Source organism: Miniopterus schreibersii (assembly GCF_964146895.1).
Source record: "Miniopterus schreibersii genome assembly, chromosome: 10".
Taxonomy (NCBI): Eukaryota; Metazoa; Chordata; class Mammalia; order Chiroptera; family Miniopteridae; genus Miniopterus; species Miniopterus schreibersii.
The window spans coordinates 6,653,668-6,667,538 of NC_138110.1; positions in this window are offsets into that span (position 1 = coordinate 6,653,668).

Sequence of the window (13,871 nt, forward strand, 5' to 3'; positions counted from 1 at the left end):
GAAGTCCTAAGAGTGAGCTGCAGTCTTTCCCCGAGCCCAAGATGAAAGGAGCACACGGGAAGGAATTACTCAATTTGGAGCCTGCATTTGTAATAAGCAGGCCTGAGGTGCTAGAAAGGATCTTGGCATGGCTGACCCCAGGGAGGGGGGTGGGGAACATAACATTCTTTTTCATGAGCCCCTCACTCTCAAGCTGAAGAAGATTAAACTCTAGGGGAAGGGGCACGTGCTCCTAATAGATCTTTAATGGCTTAATAGTGCTCTGTTTAAACTCTCATTTTTTTATTTTTATTTTTTAGAAGTGAATTCTATCAATTCTCCGGATTAAAGCATCTGAGGCCAGGTGTGAGGAAAGGAGATGCTCTTGGAAAAGGGTGAGTGCTTGAGCAAAGGATCGGAGGCTGTGCACAGACTAGATTTATAGCAGCGCCGCTTGTGGAAGCAGAGACTCAGTGTACCCCCAACCCATCAGAAAGGACAAGCCAAATACAGGAAGGAGCACCATTCAAAGAAATACTATACCACCATTTAAAATGTTAAAATTTTCTCTAATGTGACCCCTCTCCAAGAGATCTAAGTGAAAAATGCAAGATGAAAGATGCTTGGTAAAGACAAAGAGAGGTATGAGGGTTCGATAGACATATACCGACCTGTGTGTGCAGCATTTCTGGATGATACACTAGAAACTAACAGTGCCTGTCAGGGGAGGAGGGAGGCTCACCCTTCCCCATGAGCCCTCTGATCTGATTCCTCCCCTCCACCCACCAGGAGCACACATTACACTTTTCTGAAAGATGTAGAGCTAATTTTTAAAAAATACATTCAGACATAGAAAATTACCCATGATAGATATTTTAAGTGGAAAGAAGCCCACCAGTTTTGTAATAGTGGCTATAAATATGATTCCAGTGGTATATTTAAAACAAAGTATGTGTGTATTTATATATATACATGCATATTTATGGAAAACGTCTGGAAGGATGAGTGTCACACTGTTGAAGGTAGTTATTAGCTCTCTCTAGTGAGATCATGAGCTGGTTTGTGGGAGGGAGTATAGTAAATGAGGAACTTTGACTTTTCCTTGATTTCTACCTTTTGAATCTTTTAGAGTGATTACATATTACTTCTATTTTATTTCTTAATTTTTATTTATGGATTTTTAGAGAGAGAGGAAGGGAGGGGGGAGCGAGAGAAGCAGGAATTTGTCGCTCCACTTATCCATGCATTCATCCGTTGATTTTTGTATGTGCCCTGACCCGGATAGATCCCGCAACTATGGCATATCAGAACGATACTCTCACCAACTGAGCTATCCAGCCAGGGCCTCTACTTATTTCATTTTCATGGTAGATACCTCTGTTGATTTCGGTAGGTCTTCTCTGATGTCTCTCAATAATGTTCTGTATTTCCAAAAAGTTTTTACTTTTCAATTCTAAGTCGACATTCAGTATGTTAGTTTCAGACATACATCACTTCTATTTTAAACACTGAAATGAGAAAATAAGTGAAGGAAATGGTCCAACACTGACCCACCATCCATGAGAAAGGGGAGCCACGTCTTCGCGGGGAAATCAAACTCCCAAGAACCTTGGGGGTGAATTTCCCCTTTGCCTCCTCCCAGTGGGACAGCCCCCGTTATTCTTAGGTGGCTGGGGCCTGTCCGCGCCCCCTAACTGCTGTCCCCGCTCGCTCTCCGGGGCCCCTGGACGTCTTTGTTCCCGCCGCGCTGTCCCCGCCGCGCCCGCCGGGCCCCCCGCAGCTACCGGGGGCTCGGGGGCGCGCTCCCGGGCGGGGGACCCTGGCTCCGGCTCGCTGCCCTTCTGTCGCGCGGCCGGCCTGCGCGACCCCGCGGAAACACTCGCGTCTCAGGTAGCCCAGGAAGGCCTCCGCGACATCTCCTTCCGCCCCAAACGTGCAAAAAAAGATGCAGGAAAAGACGCTTGAAAGACGGGGGTTGGCGAAGTCGTGGTGCGAGCCCCCGTTTCCAGGAGCTCGCACTGCAGTTCGCCTCCTGCAATAAACATGTTTGGCAAACGGGCCTGGTCTGTGCGCGGGGGTCGCTCGGCACCGGGTCAAGCGCAGCCCTACCCCCGCTGCACCCGCACTCGGCGCGGGGGGACGCCAGGGGTCACCCCCCCTCCCCCCACCTCCCCTCCCCTCCCCCCACCTCCCACCTCCCCCCACCTCTCCCCACGCCCCCCCTCCCACCCCACCCCCCTACCTCCCCACCCCCTCTGGCGGCCGGTTCTTCTCTGCAGTAGCGTTTTCTGCCCCCCACGCTCCCCCCCACCCTCCCACCTCCCCACCTCCCCCCGCACCTCCCCCCATCCCCCACCCCCCACCCCCCCATTCCCCCCACTCTCCCACTCCCCCCACTCCCCCCACTCCCCCCCACCCCCGCTGGCGGCCGGTTCTACTCTGGGGCAGCGTTTTCTGCCCCCCCCACCCCCGTTTGCAACACCCCGCGCTGGCTCCCCACCCCGGTCGTTAGGAAACGTTCATCCTCTAGTTTACGACCTTATTAGTTATTTTTATTCAGGAGGGAGGGGTCAGGCTGGGAAGCCGGATTCACACAAATAAGTGCGACTGAACCGCCCAGGATTTGGAACTGGGAGGGGGTGGGGCTGGGGCGCGCCCGGCCCTCCCGGGGGCGGCTGGAGCTTCTGGCTCACGGGGGTCCCCCGAAATGCCCCTGGCTGCGCTTGCAGGTGCTTCTGACTGAGGCGTCATTTAGACTCCTCTAAATTCACGCGAACTATGAAAATGAAGGGGGGCTGGGCTGTCTCTGAAGACTGGAAAAAAGGATCCACCGGCCATTGTCTGGCCTCCGCGGTGCCTGATTGACTAGTAGAAAACGCATCTCCATGGGAACAGATAAATGCCTGCTTTTCATGCCGCGAAATAACCCGCTCAGCCCGGGAACCGCACCAGCCCAGCACTTTATTTGGGCGGCCGTGAGAAGCCTCTCCCTTTTCATGTGCAGCCAAATTATCTGCCAGCATTTCTTTTCAAGTCTAAGGGAAGAAAAAAAGAGAGAGGAGTTCCTCCCCCCCCCCCCAGCCCCCTTCTGCACGGCGTTAATTACTGTATTTTCATCCGGGAGGGTGGGGAAAATGCACCCTGAGCCGCCGTGGCGCACAGAGCACGCCGGCGCGGCGGGCCTCCCTGTGGTCTGCTGGCTGTTGGTAGTTTTTTCAGTTGATGGGCTGCTGCAGGATGGGGGGAACTGGGGCGCGGGGCGGGGTGGCGGCGTGGCCCGGAGGCAGGACCGAGCCTGGCGGTTGGGATCGTTTGTTCGTAGTTGGTCGGTGCTGGGCTGTGTGACCTCGGGCGAGTGGGCAGCAGCTCTGTTTCCTATTGCGAGCTGCGATGAGAATTGGAGGTAAAGGGAAAGCTAGGAGAAACGGCGGAGTGGCAGGTATCTGCCCCCCCCCAGCCCCTAACATCTGCCATTTTAGCTCCCTGAGCACTGTGCCCTGTGCCCTGTGCCAGCAGAATCGGAGAACCGCCCTCCCGGGAGCGGGCCTTCAGGGGTGATTCCAAACACTTCTGCTTCTGTTCCTGGTGAAAAACGCCACCGGAAGCAGCATTTTCTGATGAGATTGCAACACTTTCCAGTCCAGTTTCTGAAGCAGAGGGAAAATTTTAACAAAGGGGTGGGGGGAGAATAGAGGTGAAATATACATATACACTTTAAAAAAAAAAAAAAAAAAGCATACAGGTTGAAGTCTTAGGGGGAAATGCCTTGGCCTGCTTGGTTCTAAAGCTGAGCACAAGATTGTGTGCGGGTTCTTTATTTTATTGGACTCCACTCACCCAGTCCTCTTGTTTTCTCCTTTGTCATTTAAGCTATTGTGCCTTTGTCTCTCTCTCTTCCTCAGCACCTCCACCCACCCACCCGACCAGTCTGAGCAGGAAGCGTTTCAAGGCCTGTGAACAGGATCCAGGTGAAAGAAACCTGCAGCCCGCGTAGCAGGAGTCTCAGTTCCAGCTCTTCTGTGGATGTGATCCCTAAATATCAAAACCCCAGTGGTCTTTATCTGGACCAGCTGCTTGTGATGTCGGGAGGGATTGTGGCACATCAAGTGTGTGAACACTGCCTCCATTGTATCCACACAGGCTGATTGAAGCGGGGATAATTGGCATGTAACCTTCCCTATGAATAGTGCAGACAGATATGTGAATTAGCTGCATCCCTCCAACATATGCCGTGCATTAGCCAAGGGGCTTCCAATTCTCCAAACAGCTCGGCCAGCTATTACACAATAATTAGGCTTTGGAACTTTATAACTTTGGGGGGAAATCAATAAATAATGGAAAGCTCTGGCTCTGAATATGTGCCTCTGTGACATTATTGTAAGTCCAGCCCTGAGCGTGGTCATCATTGATCATTGGAGGGTTGAGGGTTTGGGGTTTTGGAGAGTGTGTGTGTGTGTGTGTGTGTGTGTGTGTGTGTGTGTGTGTGTTGCTGACGCTGAGTTTCTGGAGGAGATTGGTACATCTGGGGAGTCTCTGTTTAACTTCAATACTCATCAACGTGTGTGAATAGCAGTGGACACTTGTCATGTCCTGTTTGACTGTCTTGTAAAGGAATATACCCTGAATGAGGTATACAGAAACACCGAGTGGAGCTGTTTAGATTTCTAAGTACTTAGTCTCACGTCAATTCCTAAGATGAGAGGAAGTCCTGTGAGCTGAGAGTTAAGAAAAGAAACTGCAGCCAGACTGCCTGGGTGGAAGCCCAGCTCTCCCACATACTAGCCTGTGACCTGGGGCCATTCATTCAGTCTCCGTGTGCCTCAGTGTTGCTATCTGGAAAATGGGGAGAGTACTCATTCCTATCCCATTGGGACTGTAAGGATTAAATAAGTTGTATTTTATGAAATGTTCAGAACAGTACAATATAAGTAAGTACTCTTCCCTTTTTATTTAATATGCACAGAAAATGTTTTTTACTAAACTTATTTTACTTTATTTTTTTAGTTTTCAATTGCAGTTGACATTCAATATTATTTTATTAGTTTTAGCTGTACAGCATAGTGGTTAGATATTTATATAATTTACTTAGTGATCCCCCAATAAATCCAGTACCCACCTGGCACCCTACACAGTTATCACACTATTATTGACTATATTCCCTATGCTGCACTTTACACCCCCCGTGAGTTATTTGTAACTGAAAGTGTTTTTGAAACTACACGTCATGACCTATCAACAGGTGGTGAGAGAAATGAGTGTGTCCCAACCACTTTTTTAATAGAATGGAATGGGACGGAATGGCACGCATGACACATAAGCAGGGTAAGTATATAACTTTTTGCTTTTAAGTGTGTGTGTGTTATATGTGTATATACTGAATCTCAAAGTAAAAATGAATTTCTTTCAGTGGATCAAGTATTTAAAAATTGTGAAAAACCTGTAATCGAATCATTTAAAACCTGGAAACAACCTGAATATATCAATAGAAGATTGGTTCGATAAATTATGTTACATGCAGGGGATGGGGGGAGGTAGAAGAGGGTAAACGGGGTCAAATATTTGGCGACGGAAGGCAGCTTGACTTTGGGTGGTGACCGCACAATGCAGTATACAGGTGATGTGTTATAGAACTGAACACTTGAAACCTATATAATTTTATTAACCAGCGTCACCCCAATAAATTTAATAATTTTTTAAAGTTCTAGCCATACAATGGTTTATCAGGTAGTCATAAATAAGAAAGAGATTGATTTCCATGCGATGATTTGTCCTGGACTCACATAAATATTATTTTGTCCCAATAAAAGTCATTGCAGGGTGTATTTATTACAACCTGTTATATACAGTCATGAACCACGTAGCAGTCAGTGACGGGCCCCGCATGCGGTGGTGGTCCCCTAAGATTATAAGGAAGCTGAAATATTGCTATCGCCTGGTGATGTCGTAGTTGTCATAATGTCATCTAGTGACATGGTAGTCGTAGTGATGTCGTAGCGCAAAGGCTGAGAAAACAAGGCTGGCTGAGATGGCAAGCCACGCTCCCCTGGGTGTGGAGGAGGGTGACACCGAGCAGCTCCTAGAGGTGGCCCCTGAGGAATTGACTAGTGAGGAGTAGGGGTTCCAGGAACACACAGCTGAGGAGGAGGCAAGAAGGAGGGAAGTCCAGGAGGGAAAGAGGAACCCTCCAGAAACTTCACAGTGACGGGTTTGGCACAAGCATTTGCAGACCTCGGCGAGCTTCTTAAAAAGTTTGAAAACATGGGCCCAACACTGAAAGGTTCTCATTAACACAGGAATGTTCGTGGTGCATTATGTGCGTACAAGCAAATGCATGATGAAAAAAGGAACAATCCAGGCAAACTACCATGGATGTATTTCTGAAAAGAGTGGCACGTCCTCAAGAAGAGCTCACGCCTGGCCGGCGTGGCGCAGTAGTTGAGTGGCGACCCGTCGTGGTTCGATTCCCGGCCAGGGCACATGCCCGGATTTCAGCCTCGATCCCCGTCAGGGGCATGCAGGAGGCAGCCGGTCGATGATTATCTCTCATTGATGTATCTCGCTCCCTCTCCCTCTCTCCGAAATCAATAAAAACTTTAAAAAAAAAAAAAAAAGAGCCTCAACCAGGTCCTTCAGGAGGCGTTCCAGGAGAAGGCAGTTATCCTTGGGGGTTTCTCCACATTTTCACCAGCACTTGTTATTTCCATCATCTTTATTTCTTTTTATTGATTGATTTGAGAGAGAGAGAGAGAGAAATGCATCGATTTATTGTCCCACTTACTTATGCACTCATTGGTTGATTCTTATATGTGCCCTGGCTGAGAATCGAACCCGCAACCTTGGTGTGGCGGGACGATGCTCTAACCAGCTGAGCTACCCGGCCAGGGTCCCCATAATTTTTATTATAGCCACCTTAATGGGTCTGATTTTTTTTTCATTTGCTTTCCAATACCCTGACAGATGGTCTTAATTTTTATGGTACAGCGAGCGCCTCAGAAAAAGTACGCATGCACAGAAAAGCATCGGCCTGTGCTTTCGAGGATTGCATAGACCTCTCCGGAGACCATCTATGTACGATCTGGGGGGCCCGTGGGATCCAGGTGAAGATCAGATCCTAGCAGAGTCAAACACAGGCACGCAGAGATGAGGGATACTGAGGCCCTCAGGGTGACCGAGTTCCCTGGGAAGAAGGTGGGAGAGTCTCAGGCGAGGCACTCGGGCTCCAGAATCTTACTGTGGCTTTTATCTAGGTGTGTGGCCTTGGCTTGTATGGCCGTAGCTTAATTTATTGAACCAGTCACCTACTGATGCGTTTAAGTTGTGCCCATCTTTGAAACATTCAGCCTCTTTCAAACTCTTTAACAAGCTTCCTCACCTACATTAGGAAGATAGCAGAAGCCCTCAGAAGCTGGCACTGTTGAAAGTCTTAAGTGAAATAGGCATGTAGTCTCCACACAAGGTGCCAGTCGCTGTTGTCATGGTGTAACCCGCTCCCCTGCCTGCCACAGAGTTGCCCTTATGGCAGTGCCAGCCACCGGTCAAATTCAGATAGGTTTTCTTTGGCACACAGAGTGCTTCATAAATGGAAAAATGCCTTCTTTTAAAATGTGTATTTTCTCCTTCTGGTGACAATTAGGAGATCTGGCGACATTAAGATCATATTTGAAATGGCACAAGCAGATATAGAGCTTAATGTTCTCCAGTTCACCACAATCACCACCCATCCCTATTGCCTTACACTTTGGTCCACTTCACTCATATCCTGCCCTTGTTGGCCATCTTCTGAAACGGGGTAGGTATCTAAGGAGAGCAGAACAAAGGGGAGATTTCAAAGAGGTGCCTGGTTAAGACAAAGAACAAGAGGTGGTGAAGCCCCTGAGGCTGACAGCGTCAGCAGGGAGCCACTGCTGCCTCCAGGACAGAGGAAACAAAGGGCGTGTGGTTGCCCGCACCTGGAGACTGTGGCGGAGAAAGTCACCTGACTTCAGCAGAAGAGCCAACCTGGGGTAAAGAAGGAGCTGGGGGCGGAGAAAGCTCAACCTCACTGTCTTCCCCCTGACACCAGAGAGTAGGAGGGACTGTTGACACAGCCCAGAAAGGGCAGCCCTGCGGCAGGGAGAAGGAGGTTGGAGGGCAGGTTAAGAGGGTGTCTGAATGATATTTAACATACCACCTTTGATTTTTATTTATTTTTTTAAAATTAATTTTAGAGAGAACAATTTAAAATTAATTTTAATTGCAGAGAGAGAGAGAGAGACATCTGTCGATTGCCTCCGGCATGCGTACCTGGGTATGTGACCTGGCCGGGAATCGAACCCGCCACCTTCTGGTGTACCGGACGACGCTCCAACCAACTAAGCCACATGGGTCAGGGCTCACCTTTGATTGTTAATTTCTTCCTCATCAGGACTATTGGCTATTATTAACAGATAATTTTTAAAACACCCTCTTCATTTTCATGTTTTAGATCCCAGTTTCTCTATATTCTGTTTTCACCCAACAATGTAGAACTAAACCCCTTCTTTTTTCTCCCCAGTGTACCCCATTCATATTTCTACTATCCACCCAACCCTTCCTTTCTAGTTAATATTTTCCAGGTTGCCTCTGCCCACTGGAGACAGGAACTGTCTCACTCATCTTGGGACACCCAGAACCTAATACCCTACCAGACGTACAGTAACTAGTAAGCCCGGAGATTGTGGGTGGATTTCCATGTATTGTTCTAGTAATGAAGGGGAGGCCCGAAAAGTGAGGAATGGGAAAGAAATGTCATCACCAACTGTTCTCACTACCTCCTTATTTCAAAGAAGTGAATGGTCATTCACCAGGTCTACAAAACAATAACAGTAACAATAATATTAACTGATTTGGGGGAAAGCACTTACTATGTACCAGTCACTTTCTACATGCATCCTATTTAAGTCTTTCAACAATATCTTAAGTCATGTAATACCCCTGTTTTTCAGGAGAGGAAACGGAGGCATCGAGAGAGAAATTACTGATCTGATGAATTCAGGGTCTTCTTTATACTTAACAGAGCCTTAACTTGCTATTTTGTCTGGTATCTGTAAGCTGAGCTATGCCTCTGTTATCCTTATCAACAGGTATCAGAATTTTGGTTATGGAGCAAGTAGAGACCTGACTTAAACAGTGGCTTTACTTCCTCCCACATAACAAGGAGTCCAGAGGTCAGCTCCCGGTGGCTTTGATTCATTGGCTCAAGGATTATAAAGGCAGATGTTTCTGACAGGTTCTAGGACTTGCCCTCTTGATCACAAAATGGCCACCTGAGCACCAGCAAACACTCCCATGTTCCAGGCAGAACAAAAAGAGACATGTAAAAGGCAAAATAACACCTGCTAGCTAGCTAAGGCCTCTTTACAGAGCATTCCCAGAAGTCTCATTTGTATTTTCTGCTTTCACTTCAAGAATCACCCCTCTGGCAAGAGAGACTAGGATCCAGGTATATATATGATGGGCATGGCTGGGGGCTCTGTTCTTAAAGAAGGGGGGATGAATGGGGAAGGAGCACTTAACATCCTAGGCCATACTTCAAGTATCTGTTTATACCTGTCTATCCATATCTATATCTTTAAATATTTATGCTTGACTCCAGGGGTTGACAAGGGAGGCCACTGCCTGCTTTGGTAAATAAAGCTTTATTGGAAAACAGCCATGCTCGTGTTTTCCTGTTGTCCGTAGCTGCTTTCACACCGCCAGGGCAGACTCCAGTGGTTGCAACAGAGGCCATCTGGCCCACAAAGCCTAAAATAGTTAATATCAGGCCCTTTACAGAAAACGTTTGCCAACCGCTTTTACAATCTCTCTTTTGATCTTTGGAAAAACACATTGTACCTCACCGTGACTCATTCGCTGAGATGAGAATAGAGGCAAATATAAGCAGCGAGCAGGCCTCCCTCACGATCTCAGGGTCTCTTTGTCATCCCTGCCGGAGCTGCAGTTCACAAAGACCATTCAAGAACATCTGAGATGGAAGAGGCATCGCCACTGGCATCTGATGTGAGGTCTGAGCAATCCGATGTCATCTTCCAGCATCTCTCACGACAGTGGCAGTCATTTTCACTAAACAACAAACATACTTCTCGCCTCCAGATGCCCACAGACGTTCCGGGGACTCACTCACGGGAACAATCTAAAATTATCCAGCTTTGTACGCTATGGAAACAGTCTCATTCAGAGGCAACTTCGTATTTGTTGAGATAATTACAAGTTCTGTCAGTACAAATTATCTGAGGAAGAATTTCTGTGAAGAATTAATGACAAGTCTAGAGCATTGGTGGAAGAATATTTTATAGCAAATCTCTATAGCTTGAGACAAATCAAAAATATTTATGTACCTATGGACACATAAAAATCTGAGTGGGGGAAAAAAAACAAAAAAACCTGCGTGCCATTCTTGCATTCAGTTCTCAATACAGGGCAGGCCTATTTTTTTGGGGCCTTGATGACTCCCATAATTCAAAACATTTCTGTTTGAAACCTACTGGGATTGGCATGGCTATGCCATTTACAGTTTATCATTCATTCCACCTGTTCATTCCAAAATTGTTTCTTTACAAATTTGCGATTTGAGAGGAAATTTACAACCTACCAAATTTTGTCAGACATTTTTAATATCAGTGTCTATAATTCAAATTTTCATAATGTCGATCACACTGTATTTCATTTGAACTTAAGGATCCCAGAAAAATAGAGGATACAAATGGCAGTGTGAAATGCTTTTGGATCAAACTGCCTGTCAGTACATCACAGGATTCCTCCAATGTAGAGCTGCTAACATTTGGGGCTGGAAAAGCCTTTGCTGTGGGGCTGTCCTGTGCACGGCAGGGCGTTTAGCAGCATTCCTGGCCCCTACTCCCTAGAAGCCACAAGCACCCCTACCCAGTTGTGAGGATCAAAAATGTCTCCAGACGTTGCCTGTTATCTCCTGGAAGGCCCAGTCGCTCCTCATTGAGAATCACTGTTACAGAATGTTCCAGAGCGTTTGTTTTGGACACAGGTCCAGATTCTCTACTGCACATTAGCTGTGAGAACGTGGAATTATTTCACCCTGCAGCCCTCAGTTTCCTTTCTGGAACATGTGCATAATAACAGTTTTATCTCGTAAGGTTGTTGTAGAATTAAATTTGACAATTCTCAAAACCCGGTAAGTATTATACTTTTATGATCGATTGTTAATTATCAGTGTATCTTTGGGCAGCAGAGCCCCCTCTCTGAGCTTGGCAGCATAGAGAACAACAGACAACTACCTGTAGCTATAAAAACTCATAAGCTGATGAGATAAAGTATTTCCCAGTGAGATGAAAATTTGGATTTCACAAGCCATTGGAAAGATTTCTTTTTTAAGCAAGAAATAAATATTTATCATGGAATGTCACTGAGATTATGTAGTTGTTTTGGCAATAGTCAACTGATACAACATCGAACCCTTAGTCACGGGAGAGTACTCCCATTTCAATAAATGTTTCCACCCAACCTTGCAATCTACTCTCTTTTATATTCTTTTTTATTGAATTTATTGGGGTGACATTGTTTAATAAAATTATATACATTCCAAATGTGCAATTCTATGATACATCATCTGTACATGGCAGTGTGTTCACCAGCCCAAGTGAAGCTGAAAAGATTTTAAAGAGCATTTTAAGAAGCTAACGAGCGAGCCCGGCCGGGCGTGGCTCAGCGGTTGAGTGTCGACCTAGGATCCAGGCGATCGGGGTTCGATTCCCGGTCAGGGCACATGCCTGGGTTGCGGGCTCAACCAATGACTCTCTCATCATTGATGTTTCTATCTCTCTCTCTCCCTCTCCTTTCCTCTCTCTGAAATCAATAAAGATATGTTTAAAAATTGTAAAAAAAAAAAAAAAAAGAAGAAGCTAACGAGCGAACACGTCCCCTTCTCTCAGTGGCAGATGAGGGGAAGCGTAGGGAAGCGTCTCTCTTTGAGGCCAGTTCAGCCTGGAGATGAATGTGAGAGACTTAAGGGAAACACACAACCTTATGCTGGGCGAATGTGCTGGCCGCTGCTCATGCCAATGTGGGGGTCTCCTGGTGCCCGGATGGAATAAATGTGTCGGCTCCTTTTTTTTTAATCTTCACCCGAATATATGTTTTACTGATTTTTAGAGAGAGGGGAAGAGAGAGACAGAAACAGAGACAGAGACAGAGACAAGGATCGGCTGCCTCCCTCCTGTGCACACCCTGATCGGGGATCGAACCCGCAACCTAGGTATGTGCTCGGACCAGGAATCGAACCTTCAACCTTTCAATGCACAGGACGACGCTCTAACCAACTGAACCACACAGCCAGGGCAAACGTGTTGGATCTTAAAAGACCGGCCGCAGTTGTTCTCGGCCTTTCCTGGCGTGAGCCCGGCGCCGGGTCTGCCCTCCGTCGGGGGAGCGGAGCGCCGTCAGGTGGCCGTGTGACGCGCCCTCTTGGCTCTGCTGGCCAGGAGGAGCCTTCGCACTGAATGTGGCATTTCCAGAACAAAAGGCTGGCGCTGGAGGATATGCTACACCACCTCTCGAGGCCAGGCCGGGGAAAGTGGGCTGAGATTTGCTTTTCGTTTTCTCAGAAATGTGCACACAACTCCTAGGAAGTCATTCTTCCGCTGTAGGCCACACGCGTGGACCCGTGTGCAAGCTGTTCTCCGCGGCCCTGACTGGAAGAGCAGAGGCGTGGAAATGAGGTCACGGCTCATCCGGGGAGGCTGGTTCCATACATTAATTCAATGGACTACTATGCAGCAAAAAAAATGCAGAAGTACCTCACAGAAAGGAAGCAACGTCCAAAACACACTGTGAGACAAAAACAGGCAAAACATCCACAGCACACGTGGCAGAGATGGCATGGCCCTTCATGGAATGGCCCGTGGAGAAGCCGCTAACACGGGCTCTGCACAGGAGAGAAGGGGTCACTTGAGACAGGAGATTCAACAACCTTTCATACCTTCTGAACTTGGTATCATGGCAAGTTATTGAGTTTTCTAAATATATAGGGTACTTAAAAGTTTAAATAATACCTCCCAAAATAAAATGTGTAATATTCCAATATTGATGTGTCTTGCCCGGCTGGGCGTGGCTCAGCGGTTGAGCGTCCACCCAGGATCCAGGCGATCGGGGTTGGATTCCCGGTCAGGGCACATGCCCGGGTTGCAGGCTCGATCAATGACTCTCTCATCATTGATGTTTCTAGCTCTCTATACCTCTCCTTTCCTCTCTATGAAATCAATAAAGATATATTTAAAATATATATATTTTTTAAAAATATATATATTGATGTGTCTTGATAGAGGATGGGAAAATGTCTAAATGGTGCTGTTTTATTTCCCTTTGGCCTTTTTATACTGAAATAACTTGAGATTCACAAAAGGGCTGCAGAGATAACACCAAAAGTAGCCTTCCGCCAACGCCCTCTATTATTGTTTTTTATTTTTAAAAAAATAAATCTTTATTGATTTCAGAGAGAGGAAGGGAAAGAGAGAGATAGAGATAGAAACATCAATGATGAGAGAGTCATTGATCGGCTGCCTCCTGCACGCCCATGACTGAAGGATCGAGCCCGAAACCCGGGCATGTGCCCTGACCTGGAATCGAACCGTGATCTCCTGGATCCTAGGTCGATGCTCAACCGCTGAGCCACCCCGGCCAGGCCAAGGTCCTCTATTATTAACATCCATTTATCAAAACAAAGATATTTGACATTGGGACCATTCACTGAACGACAGATATTATTCAGATTTCACCAGCTTTCCCACTAGTGTCCTTTTTCTGTTCCAGGACTCTACCCAGCACATCGCCCTTAGTCTCCATGTCCCCTTACTCCCTTCCAGCAGGTGACAAACAGCACTGTGTTATAACTGGCTCCATTCTCA